This window comes from Cyprinodon variegatus, unplaced genomic scaffold (genome assembly GCF_000732505.1).
Source record: "Cyprinodon variegatus isolate N-32 unplaced genomic scaffold, C_variegatus-1.0 Scaffold654, whole genome shotgun sequence".
Lineage (NCBI taxonomy): Eukaryota > Metazoa > Chordata > Actinopteri > Cyprinodontiformes > Cyprinodontidae > Cyprinodon > Cyprinodon variegatus.
The window spans coordinates 388,789-394,925 of NW_015151107.1; positions in this window are offsets into that span (position 1 = coordinate 388,789).

Sequence of the window (6,137 nt, forward strand, 5' to 3'; positions counted from 1 at the left end):
GCTGGTTAATTGGCTGGGGAGATTAAATACATGACATGGAGATGACTTGTTGACTCCACATTGCCATGTCTGCATTGTTTTTAGGATCCCACACTTATTTGAATACCACATTTATCTGAATTAATTTAATTTGCTCACACACAGACACCTAGAGAGTGTGCAAAGAAACTTGGGTTTATTGATAAGGATGGTAAAAATTACTTAATGGTTTAAAAACTTAAGATTTCGGTTGAAATTTCCAGCCTTTTCAACTAAACAGGTGTTAGTCATACTCAAGTTCCAAGTCATTGGCGTAAAAGTCCAAGTTCCAAGTTTGAAGTCATAAAATTTAGGACTTGTATCTGGCTTGATACCTCTTCTTGGCTTTCCTTTTTTTTAGTTGGAACTAGAAGTGTGCAAAGATGTATCATTTATAGCAGTAGACTGAGACTAACAATACGTCCAGACAGATGTTTTTTTTAACAGTGTCCTGTCTGGCGACGTGGCAATAAGAATAATTGTCTTGATGCCAAAAAAGAGCCCAACAGATTTTGCTTTCACAAGTGAAGCAGTACGGCTATCGCCATAGTGTTCTGCTTGTTTCATGCATATAAATAGCTTTATTATAATTATGCTGGGAGTTTTACAGATTATATGGACACTGCAATGCAAGTAGAACAGAAGAGGAAAAACGGGAAAAAAGGAGAAAATATGAAAGAAAGAGGAGATAAAAGGGGGAAAATGACAAAACCATTTCAGTCTGCTTCATCACCTGCAAAGAGATGTAAAAAGGAAAGCACAACCAACAGACATGGTGGAATTTAATGAAAGGATTAAAATTCCCTGAACCAAAAGGTGAAAAATATGTGCAGCACTCACTGGAGCATTTGTTTGTCAGTTGAATTTTTATATAATAAAGATAAAATTTTATGTGGAAAGTTATTAAAATCATTCATGGAGCCTCTTTAAATAATCATTCAGACCAATCACTGTTTATGGTAATAGCCCCACTTACTGACTTTGGTGGGTATGTCAGACGGATTAAACAATGTTCTCATGGCGACTTAAGACCATTTAACTAAAAAAAAAACATGAAGTCTTTATTATAGACGCCATGTTTGGTCCTCATGTGTATCTGAAAGGCTTTATCAACACTGCACAGACTTGTCACAGTGAATTTGTGTTAAGGTGTTCCTACAGAGTTGGAGGTGGGGGGGGATGAAACACACAGTGATTTCAACATCTCAACACTTCGCTTAGATATTACCTCTTCTCCATCTATTGTCTCAGTTTACATGTGTAAAAACTTTCCATAATCCCGAATCCCTGTCGGTTGCTTCGTATCTTTTAGACTGAGTTTGTCCTCTGGCTGCTTTCGGCCATCTTTATCCATCAATTATTATGATCCGCAGCAGGTTGTCTTTGCCAGTACTGATGACATCTGGCACACAGGAAGAGGACATTCCAAGAGTATGTGATTCACACATAGACACAAGCTGAGTCACACACCCTTACAGTCAGTATTACTCAAAAGAAACCAACGGATGAACGGGTTTCTGTTTCTGTTATATTTCTGGAAGCTAATTGATAATAACCGGGTGACATAGGTGGGGATATTTTAAAACTATATTCAGCTCCATTCAATGTACATCACAGCTGAATGATATCAGTTTTAATATAACTTAACAAAAATTAGAAATAATATTTATTCTCTGACAGAAATGTATCATGGGTGCAGACAATGGCGTATGTTGCTGATCTTCCTCACCGCTAATTAATTTAAACTGCTTAGCTTTCCTGTCAGAGACATGATTTTTAATAACCCACAAATTCTTTTCCAAAGGATGAGGTCTGAGCTTTGGGGAGTTCAATGCCAGCCTGTTAGCCATTTAAACCCTTTTTTGTTTGTTTTTTTTTTTTTTTTGGGGGGGGGGGGGGGGTCTCCCTCCTGTAGAAATATCTATTCTTGTTCAAGGTTCAACCATCTTGGTAATAAATTGAAGTGACACTGGCAGTATCAGTGTGTCATAGCATGATGCAGCCACCACTGTGCCTTACTTTATTCTCACAGAATACTAATCTTTGTTTTTTGGATTTTCCACATGGGAGGCTGTGATTTCACCCAAACTTAAGCTCATGTCTGGTTTGTCTCTTGTTTGTTCATTTGTTCCTCCAAATGTGACATTTTGGGTTGGATGGTTCGGTCTCGGACAGAATTGGATGTTCAAAAAGGGCAATGATCCAAAAAAAATACATAAAAAATAATAATAATCTGATGGGATTAAGCTGGCTAACTTTTCAATTCTGCAAAACCTTTTTCTGGCAAAAAGATGTAGTCTAAGGAATAACTTGCAAACAAAACAAGCACTATTGGGGGATGTGTGCACATTTTCCTAGCCTGTATACTTACATGAGTTTCATTGTATAATAAGCCTACAGAGGAATTACATGCAAGGAACCTATTCTTATTTTTTGCTCATCTATCTTGCCTAATTACTTCAACCTCAGTTTTGTTAGATTTGCATATGCCAACTCTATATGCATAATGTGTGTGTGTGTGTGTGTGTGTGTGTGTGTGTGTGTTAGTGTGTGTGTGTGTGTGTGTTAGTGTGTGTATGAATGTGTGTGTTCACAGCCCAGCCCTGCAGCTATGTTGATCCCATCTGTGAACCCTGCCTCCTCACAGCTTGATCCCACCACCACATCTATTGTTTGACTAATCCACACTATTACCACTGCAGCACCACGACAGGCACTCACAGGAGATCCGGATGGCTCCTGAAACTCTCTCCACTAAACTGAGAGCAATCTAATTAATCTAGAACAGGCCAGGGTGGCTGGGGGCGTGCGGCTAGTCGGTACGTGTGTGTTTGTGCATGACGTTAACAGAATCCAATGGATTAGTGGCTGTTTGGTAATGGGGTAGAACCTGCCAGTCACAGGTGGTGATATAGAATGACCTCAGTCAGGGTTGATCACATTAAATTATTATTATTCAGGCAGTGTGCGGCATCAAAGTTTCCCATTGTTTAAAAAAAGGATTGTTTTATGTTTTCGAAAGGGAGAATTCTGATTTATTGTCAGACAGAGACTGAGAGGGCAGCTTTCTCCATTTAAATGTTGAGAGAAAGTAAATAATTTCTTATATTTCACAAACACAACCATTAATGTGTTTTATTACTTTTCTGTTTCAGACGTAACGCAGAACATGATTGAGATTTGAAAGAAAATAACTTTTCATTATTCATAAAAATAATGTATTAGGTCAGTTTTATCCCAGCTGTGGGTATTTTTCTGTGTTTCTTCTATAAGCTGAGAATTGTGCCCGCTGTTTACAATATTGTCCATTCAGATTTAAAGAAGGGATTTTAACCATTGGTTTTCAAGTTTAATCAAAGATCATAAGTCAGATTTAGGGCTTTGACTAGACCATTCTAATACCAATATGCTTTGTTCTTAACCACTGTATTGCAGGTTTGGGGTCTTGGTTTGGGCTGTCGTCCTTCTGGAAGCTGAACCTTGCCCCAATCTTAAGTCCATAACAAAACTTTCTATAGCTTTTTGAGCTCCCCACAGAATGATGCTGTCACATCCATGTCTTACAGAAGAAATGGTTTGTTGATGTGATGTGAATTATTGGTTTTCAATCCCACATATTTTAATAAAACATTGGTTTTATTCCATACTTCTGCTGTATATATCTTTCATCAGTGACTCTCTGTCTTTTGTCTCTATTAACAGATTCCCCCCTGAGCTGTGCATCTCTGCAGCTCCACCATGCGGTAACCGGTATTCGAGCTGAGGATGGATGAGGGGGGATGGTATCATCCTTCTTAAAAAATTTTAAAAATCATTAAATTCCCACCCCCCCATACCATCCCCTGTAACATTTTATTACTGAATGTGCAAATTTTCTACTATATATCAATAGTAATGACAATAATATAGCCCTTTCAACATTTGGAAGGCTGTGGGCTTATGAGTAGCCTGAGCAAAATAAATAAAATCAAAGAAGTTTCCTACCATGACTATGAAGCTGATCCCAGAGGGAAATGAGTCCCTAACTATGTAGGGACAGTGATAGCCATGCCAATCCAGGGACTGACTGCAGTTCTGCTGTAAGGTGCCTTGGTAAAAGTCAATGACCGGCATACCTGACATGTAACAACCATACCATGCATATTGCTTTAGTTTAATAGACTATATTAATTAGGCTACCGGTATGTATGATTCCAAAAAAAGAAAAAAAAAATCCACCATCCCCCTTCTGTTTTTTTTTACAACTAGGCTACTGGCGGTAACCGTGGGCATCCTAGCACTTCTTTGATCAATTCTTTCCTTTAGGGCCTGTACGTTAAGTTGGACTGCCATTTCCACCTAAGTCCTTTAAGAAGTCCCCTCTCAGATGTTCAAAGCTTGGGGCATTGTTTTATGAACGGATCTTGTCTTAAAGGCTTTTATAACTGTCCTACCTGGATTTTTCCCCAATTTCTGAAGCTGATGGTTGTTGTGGATTTAATTAACTACTAATTTTCAAAATGACCAGGTAGAAATTTTGAAAACAGATTATTTATAATGTATCATTTACCTTTGGCTTAACACATTTTGAGTTGGTCTCCCACATAAAATCCTGTTGAAACACATTGAAGTTTTTGTTGTACCCTGACAAAATCCAAGGCGTTATAGATGTCTGTGGCCACAAACACACCTTTGTCATATGTTGGTTCTTTCATTATTCTGTACAGTCTGTGATTCTCCAAGGTACATTTTATTACAAGGTAAAACGATGTCAATTATATATACAATACATTTGCTTCATACACATTTTAATCCATTAAAAAGCTTTTGACCTATGCCTCAAACCAAGGAAGTTGTTATTCTTGTTTGAAACGGCCGGTTTTGCTTCTTCTTTCAGTTTAACATTTCAAAGCATCTCATTTGTTTGAAAGTTCATAAAGGATGTCCATCTGCTGAGAGAACAAATTATTTCTGCTTTCACTTGTTTTCTTCTAAATGTGAAAAACTTCTTTCCCCTCAATCCTCCCAAGCCTTTCTGTCATTTCTCATCAGCTTTGCAATAAACTGTTTTTTCCAAAACGCCTGGAGGCTTGTGGTTTAACTGAACGATTATGAATAGTTCATATGAATAGTTCATGCAGATAAAAATCAGATATCATGACAGGGTACGGGCAATCATGTGTTTGCCTCCAGTGCTTCAGGTCCTGTTTCTAGCTGTTCTAGTTCAGCTCTGTCTCTGCAGGAGAAGAAACAGGATCTGTCCTAAAGTTGAGGTTAATCCAGGGAGCTTTCTGAATGAATGTGAGAGGAGCTGACTTCGCAAATATTCCAACTCCTGAACCCTGGGAACTGTTGATTCTTCAAAATGTCTGCCGCTTTGTGTGTGTGTGTCTTTTATGCTCAGATATATGAAAACCCAGCAGAAGTCAGCTTGATCTAAGCTCCAAGCTAAGCACTGAATCCTGTGATTCAAAAGCCAGAGAGCTCTCTCTGCAGACAGGCTGCCCTTCCCCCACAATTGACATTCTTCAGCCTTGTAGGGTAGATCAGCTTCAGATGTTGTTCCAGAGGAGAATAACCGCAACTCCCCGCGTCTACTGTGCACCTCCGCCCTGTCCACTGAGAATAAAAGAAGCTGCTTATGTCATTCTATAACCCTGGCTTCATTTTTAGCCACTACATCTGGAAAAGCAGGAGGATGTCTGCACAAATGTTGGCGATAGAATAAGAAATGCACCGTTGTCCTCCTGTGCCGATGAGTAACTGCTTTAGGCCTTAAAGCAGGACTGAATTCTCATAGGAAGGAAATGCCAATCTGCAAATTCATACCCAAAGCAGCGTGGTCATTATCCTTAGCTGTTTGTGTAAAACTCATGACCTCTCGATTCAGTGAGACGTCAGCATGATTTCGGGCAAAGAGAAAGGAAAGGTATGCTGTTTGTTGAAGCAAGCTGGAAAATGGGCTTGTAATCGCTGCTTTATGCCTCGGGGCTTCACAGCAAGTTAGGCTTGTGGTTTTGGCTTTCCCTGAGGAATACTTGGAAATGTTTACAGTCATCAGAATGAAGATCTGATGTGAGATGACAGGGCAGTGAGCTGTTTAAGCAAAATAAAATTAATAAGAAACTAAAGAAATTCTT